Here is a 7,621-nt window from a genome sequence, read left to right as displayed (position 1 = left end):
GTTTGCACAACTATTTTAAAGACACAAGGCCGTGTGCTGCAATATTGTTGGTATTTGCAAAACAATGACACCAATCTAAATGTTCCTTTGTATGGGGACTGGTTAAGCCAAAATAATTTTTGTAGAAGTCTTAATAAAATAGTTGTCTGCGTGCTGGTAAGGAGGGATGATAGTGACGGATACACACGTGGACAAGCTGCCCCCAAATATGACACCTTGGCATACTGAGTACCAGAAGTGAAGGACTTTGAGAAAACCGCAACAGAAAGGTCACTCTGACCTCCTCTCCATCACACTTCTTCCCTGAAACAGGCCATGAAAGCTTTGTGGGAGAGGTGCCCTCCCTACACTCAGAGGAAAAGAGCAGCCCTATCTCTGAAAACAAAGGGTTGCTGGGAAGACCCCTGACAAACCGGCCTTGCTGTTTTCCCCAGTTTACTACAATTACGTCGCGCCTTAATCTATCGGATTCCTCCACCACTGCGCACACGTCCTGAAGCCTAGCAGGAGCTTCTCAGCTGGAAGATCGCCTGCGTGACTCGGTTGGTTAAGCGTCTGCCTTCAGTTCCGGTCATGATCTCAGGGTCCTGGGTTTGAGCCCTGAGTCGGGCTCCCTGCTCAGCGGGCAGTCTGCTTCTCCCTCTGCGCCTCCTCTCCCTGCTGCTGTCTTTCTCTCTCTCAAATAAATAAATAAAATCCTCAGGTCGAACTGTCTCTTTGGGTCTTCATTTTCTTAGGAAGGCTCTCAGGTAAAACTTACATTAAATAAATTTGTATGCTGCAACATCTGACCTATGACCTTGTATTGGTAAAATTTAGGAAGATAACTATCAAAGCCATCAATGGAAACAGTGCTCAAACCAACATTCATGAACCTTTTAATTTAAAAGAGAGGGACAAGGGATACTTTGTAACAGGATATAGTAGACTGATTTATTGGTAAATAAAGTTGAGCACTTAAATGACAGGTGTTACAGGGGCACCTGTGTGACCCAGTCGGTTAAGTGTCTGACTCGGTTTCAGCTCAGGATGTCATTTCAGGGTTGTGGGATCAAGCCTCACACCGGGTTCTGTGCTCAGCTTGGAGTTGGCTTGGGATTCTCCCCATCCCTCTTCCTCTGCCCCCCCCCCCACTTGTGCTCATGTGCTCTCTCTCGCTCTCTCTCTCAAATAAATAAATATTTTTTAAAAAGTTACAGGCATTACGAAAGAGATTAGCATCCACTTAATGCAATACAGAAAACCAAATCTTTGGGAGAAATTTGAACCTCTCACTGGCTATGAGGAACTAAATCATAAGAGGAATGTTGCTTAATTTTATCTTTAAAATGACCGATGTATCAGTTTAAATGATTTGTTTTCAGTCACAAGTCAGTCCTGAGTGAGTGTGGGTTTCAGGAGTTTTCTTAGGGCCCAGCTGCTGCTGGTTACGTCCATCCAGTAAAGAACGGAGTAGATCACCCTCGGGAGTAAATGATAGTTCATTCTTTTCCTGTTTTACGCATATCAACTACCGCTTATAGTAAAGAAAAAAAGTGGTCTACTGAAAGATTGTCTTAGGGGCCCCAGGTTTGTGCCCTTCAGTTTATCCAAACAATCAAAAAGCCAAGGAACGAAAACAAACAAATACACAGTTTTTTCTTACCTTGGTTTTATCTATGTGAAGTGCAATAGCAAAGCTTTTTTTCCTGTGGCAAGCGGCCGGCTTCCTTCTTCTTTCCTTCCTTCTTTCCTTCCTCCCTCCCTCCCTCCCCCTCTCCTCCCCCCCTCCCCCGCCCCCGGAACTGTCTGAAATCGCTTTCAGGATTGCCTGTCCTGTTTCCTCCTTCCTTTCCCTGCAGTTCCATGCCACCATCTCTACCAGATGTAACCCATCCCGTCCTTGCCCCAGAGCAAAAGGGAGAGTCGGTATCACCGGAAGGAAATGGAAGCCGGGATCCTCCTATGGCGTCTAACGGATACCTCACTGTCGAGTTTGCAGGCGCCGATGCCTGCAAGTGCGTTACTGAGCTCTTGCGGTGTCTCAGAGATATTTATCATGATGGGTAGTTAAATACGATAGATTAGCCATTTCATTTAGTGCTTAAACACTGGTATTTTTACATAAAGGAACCCTGATCATTGAAATACATGATATTGTTATTTTTTGGTAGAAATTTATATAAATGGTATTTGTCAATATAAAAATGGATTTATTTAATTTATTCTTCATTATTTGGGTATTATGAAGAATGAAATATACTTCCAACAGAAATAAATATATCTTTTATTCCAGCTTTATTAAGGCAGGGTTGACAAAAATTGTATCTAATGTGTACAGGGTGATGTTTTGATATATATACACAATGTGAAATGGTTACAACAATCCAGCTAATTAACATATCCGTCACTTCACATAATTGACATTTTTTGGTGCGTGGTAGGAACACTTGAGTTATGCTCTGTTAGCAAATACCAAGTATATGGGCTCTATTCACTATAATCACCTTGCTGCCCATTTGGTCTCCAGAACTTATTTATGTCATAACTGAAAGCTTATACCCTTTGATCAACATCTCATTTCCCCCACCCCCAGCTCCTGATAACCACCATTCTACTTTTTTACTATGAGTCTGACGTTTTTATATTCCACATACAAATGAAGTCATGCAGTATTTGTCTGTGTTGGACTAGAAATACATTTTATTTGCTTCTTGTTCTAATTTTTAATTTATTTACCTTTGAAATAAATGTGACTTTAGAAAATTAATGTTAGCCCAGAATCTTTTGATCTTTATATAGAATACATCTGTGTTTTGGGGACATGATTTTACTAGTACATTATGCAACTCTTATGATAAACTAGAGACAAATCAAGCTGTTATTCAGAGATAGGTGGGACATCCCATGGCTGTAACCATGACTACAGATTACATGAAAGTCCCATAGCCTTGCCAATTTTTTAATGTGGTACAGAGGAAACATTTAAACACTAGTGATATTCAAACATCATGGAGAAAATATAACAAATAAATTTGTTTGATATTACATCAACAGCATAAAAATGAAATGTCATGATTTCTTAAAACAGGAACTGAGATGTGAAGAAAGTCAAGCCTCATAAGAGTTTGTAGTTTTGATCAAAGGCTAGGAAAGGAAATACGGTATTTATTGTAAGTGGCTGTATTAAATGAAGTTCTGATCATGACAATATAAACTTTTCCAAGTCCTGTCACACTTGTGTTGTCAGTCAAATACCACAAAGAACATAAATGTTACGGTCCAAGGACACGGTGGACTGCACAAAATTTCAAGTGATTGCTGAGACACATTTGAAAGGATGCTTTCCCAACCGATGAGAGAATTTTCCAAGCGGAAGATATAGCAGGCTATTCAAATACATATATGGACTCCGCAGCTCTGCTTGTTTTCCATGATAATAAAGACACAGGGAGTGGATGCTGGGTTAGGAGAGGGTGAGGAGAGAGTGCTTGCTCTTGATAAAGATATGCTGTTCAGAGACAACTGAGTGGTGGTGCTACATCGTCAGGCTACGCTGCTCCGGGAGCTCTTAGAAACCAAGCTATCCTTCACCATTCAAATAGTGAGAACAAAACGGGGTAAGGATCATTTTAAGAGTCCGGTTGGTCCCAGAGAACACGGTGCCGTCAGAAGAGACACAGTAGAGAACACCTTACTAAGATGTCAGTCTTTTTGCCTGTAAGTGAGCAAAGCTTACTTTCTTTGAGAACGTCTACCCCTTTAGCAAATACTTCCCGAGTATTTACTACATGTTACGTCCTGTAGTTTCTTGGTAGAGAATATAGAAAACACGGGATAAATAAGCATTATAACAGTACATCTTGAAGGTTTGGGAGTGCTCTTTTCCAGACCCAGACTGTTTCTTAAATTCCCTGGATAGCTTGGAAGCCATTTTCTCTGCCTGTTCAAAATCATAGGGACGGTGAACGTCCATGAACCCAGATTTCCAATGATTCCTGTTCTTCCTCGGGAGGATCGTCTCTGCTTTATACCCATGTCCTTGCCGCCTCTACCAGCAATCCCAGAGAGGAAGTCCGCATTTATGATACAGAATGAGCTGGATCATGACACGCTCAGTTCCACGATAAAGAATAATGGCAGTAGCATCTATCATTTATTGGGCACTCACTCTATTCCAAGCCCTAGAATAGTGGTATGTATGTTATGTATGAATGTGGTATGTATATATGTATGAATCTTGCAAACAGCCAGGTAGAATAAGTACTATTGGCCCCACCTTGCAGATTAGGGCACAATTTCAGAGTATAAAAATAACTAGCCCACACTACTCCTAAAACAAAAATAGTATTTGGACGCAAGTTATGAGAGTAACTTTGCTATGTCTAGAATACACTGGAAGATGCAGTAAACTTTCAGAAGTTGCTGATAGAAATACTTGGAAGCAACATCCTAACACTCATAGGCAGCGATGGGTGGATCAGCCTGCTTAGCAGCTGGCTGGGGGCTCTAGCAGCTTGGGCTTCTTAGCATGTGAGTTCTCATTGTTTACCTCTGGTTCCTCACTGTGAGAGGCTGACTTTGAGAATGATGACACTTTTTCTGGGCTCTTAGATTTTTCTACTTTCCCAGGCTTCCTTGTAGTTTCTTTACTGTCGTTTGAAGACTTTTGGGATTTATTCAAAAACATTAATTCCCAAGATCTGAGCCACTTTGTCCAGTTCTTGGAAATACCGTGCCTAGTAGTGAGAGATTGTTACGTCAATCTTAGCTATTGCTACATCGTAAGTCACTTGTCATTAAAATGACCGTCAGACAAATCTTCTCCCAGCTGAGGCAACTACTTTGATCTGCTCATCTTGTTTTCCCCCCCTTTTTTTTCCCATCCCAAACTCTGCTAAGCACCTAATCATGGCTTTATCTCTCATTTCCAGCTGTGAATTTATTGTGGAAACCTGATACATTCTTGATCTTGACCCTTAAATCTCCACAAGTTATGGCTCATATTCTTCAGGAGAATTCACGTATACCAGTGCCTGAGTGAAATTTAGTATCGCTGGAATCCTGCATCTCCCAGCCTAGGAAATGACCCTCTAGGGGAGTAAAGTGGGTAGTTTCTCTGTCTAATGAAAGTGGGGCCAGAGAACAATGTAGGACGTCTATAGCATAAGTATAATAAAAATCGATTCTAAAAAATATAAAATATATATGTTTTAAGTACAACATCCACATTGACTTTTTTTAATGAGAAGTAAAAATCATTCATCTTAAGTTACTCGAAAATTTTCCTGCTTAGTAGTAGAACAAAGTTTAAGTGGCACACATCTACCCCACCCCATGCCATGAGGTAGACAAATTAGATATATAACAAAGACAGATCCAGTTTAACGATAAAGTGTTTTTTTAGGCTCTGCATTCACCAAGCACCATGATGGTCCTTTTCCATGATTGATCGTGTTATACAGAAATATAAAAACAATTCCTCAAAAATGTAAATACATCATTTATTTCAAACCGTCTCTCTTAAATATCTAACTGAATTCTCGTTTTAATTTCCCATATCTTCCACCTCAAGGAACATTCACTAACAAATTATGTGTTATCATTTTCTGCTGGAGAATTTTGTGCATGTTTAATCACTGAATCATGGCTGTTGCAAAATTCTGGTAAGGAAAATCTACTCATGTCTTTGTTATTGTCTGGTGATGATATCATCTTCAAAAGTGTATCATCTTCTGAAGGGACTTTTTGGAGCCCTTGGAAAGCACACGGCAGTTGGTGGTGATAGGATCCAAGCCCCAAGGCAAACTAATATGGAAATATATTGTGGATTTACTGTACCAGAGATTTCATAAGATTCTTCTCAAAAATCATGATAAAGTCCTTTTCTTTATTGTCAGTAGAGGTCAATGGAAAAGGTATTTACTGTGCTAGGAGTCCAAAGAGGTGAGTTTAAGACTTAGCCACACTGCAGTGTTACCTTGGACAAATTATTTCACTTCTTCGGGATTTGTCTTATTCAAATTATCTGGAGGGCTTGGAATTGTCATTTTCAGCTCTACAAACTTAAAGAAATGTGATAGAAGATGGTTCTTTATCAATTTGTCTTTTAAAAATTATCTTAACTTCTTGGGGCGCCTGAGTGGCTCAGTCGATTAAGCATCATGGTCTTCTGCTCAGGTCATGATCTCAGGGTCCTGGGATCAAGCCTTGCTCAGTGGGGAGTCTGCTTCTCTCTCTCCCTCTCCCTCTGCTATGCCATCCCCCCAACTTGTGCTCTCTCTCTCTCTTAAAAAAAATAAATAAAAACTTTATAAATAATAAAAATTATCTTAACTTCTTATTTATCAATTTAACTTTTTCCTGCAGGAACAAAAATTTTGAGGAGTCTCCATCACACGCTACCTGCTACACCCCCTACCCAGTGTTACTTTTTTTTAACCGCTCATAGTTTTAATTGATTTTTCAGCAGTTTTATTCAACATGTCCTGGGTTTGGGATCTTTTGCTTTACAATGCTTGTTATGATTTGGGGTGGTAGAGATGGATAGATTGAATGGGCATTGTATTTATTTATTCATTTATTTATTTAATTTATTTGTAGAATAAATAGGATGGAGCAATCCTTTATTGTGAGACATGTTCACGAAGAGGTTTTCAGTCAATGAACTTTCCAGTGGAGAAGAGAGAACATGGAAATCAGCCTCCAGCCATCAGCAGTAGCTCTGCTCGGGGCCTAGGATCCTCCTTGTCCATGTGCTGAGCTGGAATTGTGTTCTTCCCTTCCCTTATCAGTTCATCCCTCTGTCTCCTGATGTCGCTCAGATGTTTCATCACTTCCTGCCGAAGCAGACATTCTACAAAATCATCAGATTCTATCTTGTACTCCTTCTCTGAATGGATACCACGATTCCATGTGCACATTCTACCCATTCTTTTTCCAAAGCATGGCATCAACCTGGAATCTTGTGAGTCTGCCCAACACTTTGGACTGTCATCCAATGATCTAATTTAAGGCCCAGCCTTTTCTGCACATCAAAGAAAGGCATGGCGTCCTGCCATCAGGCCCCTGTTCCCTCGCTGGCCACCTGTACTCAGAAGGGGTATTTGAAACTTCTCATGGTCTGAATTTCTTTTTCAACACATAGCCATTCTCATTTGCATTTAAGGCTGCAGAGAACTTGAAGAGTGAGGGTTAGGAAATCTAACAGTTCTTTCTTTGAGCTAGTTTAGCTGTAATAAACAGAATGAAAGCATGGGTCATTTGGGGTCCATGGGCCCTGTTCTGTGTTAAAGAAGAAGAATAACCAGGGTAAATAGAATCTGAGTGACAGTGGCCCGAAGACCACCCTGGAAACATATGAAGCAGGAGGCAAAGTGATGTACCATGTGGCTTAACTCAGTACTCCAAGCAAGGCTCTTACACAGATAGTTTCAAGGGGTTGATCTGAGTGTGTGTGTGTTTCATTCTGTTCATGAGCGTGTGTGTGAGTACATATACCTACGCTGGAATATTTGGCAGTATCTGGATCACACAGTATAAAAGGTCTAGTGATAATTACATGACAATCTGTTGCTATGGTTTTGCATTTTTCGAGGCTTAATGTTACCACTCTCTTTACTTAGAAAGGAATAGATATACA

At 40.4% G+C, this 7,621-nt stretch overlaps 1 pseudogene; it reads right to left on the bottom strand.

Annotated features, from left to right (window-relative positions):
• Positions 1-6,677: 6,677 nt before the first annotated feature.
• On the bottom strand, positions 6,678-7,032 carry LOC123788711 (NADH dehydrogenase [ubiquinone] iron-sulfur protein 5 pseudogene; annotated as a pseudogene).
• Positions 7,033-7,621: the final 589 nt, after the last annotated feature.

Source organism: Ursus americanus, chromosome 3, assembly GCF_024610735.1.
Source record: "Ursus americanus isolate L20-20 chromosome 3, mUrsAme1.1.p, whole genome shotgun sequence".
Taxonomy (NCBI): Eukaryota; Metazoa; Chordata; class Mammalia; order Carnivora; family Ursidae; genus Ursus; species Ursus americanus.
The sequence above is the reverse complement of the archived record's forward strand: the minus strand, read 5'-3'. Positions and strand labels throughout refer to the sequence as shown.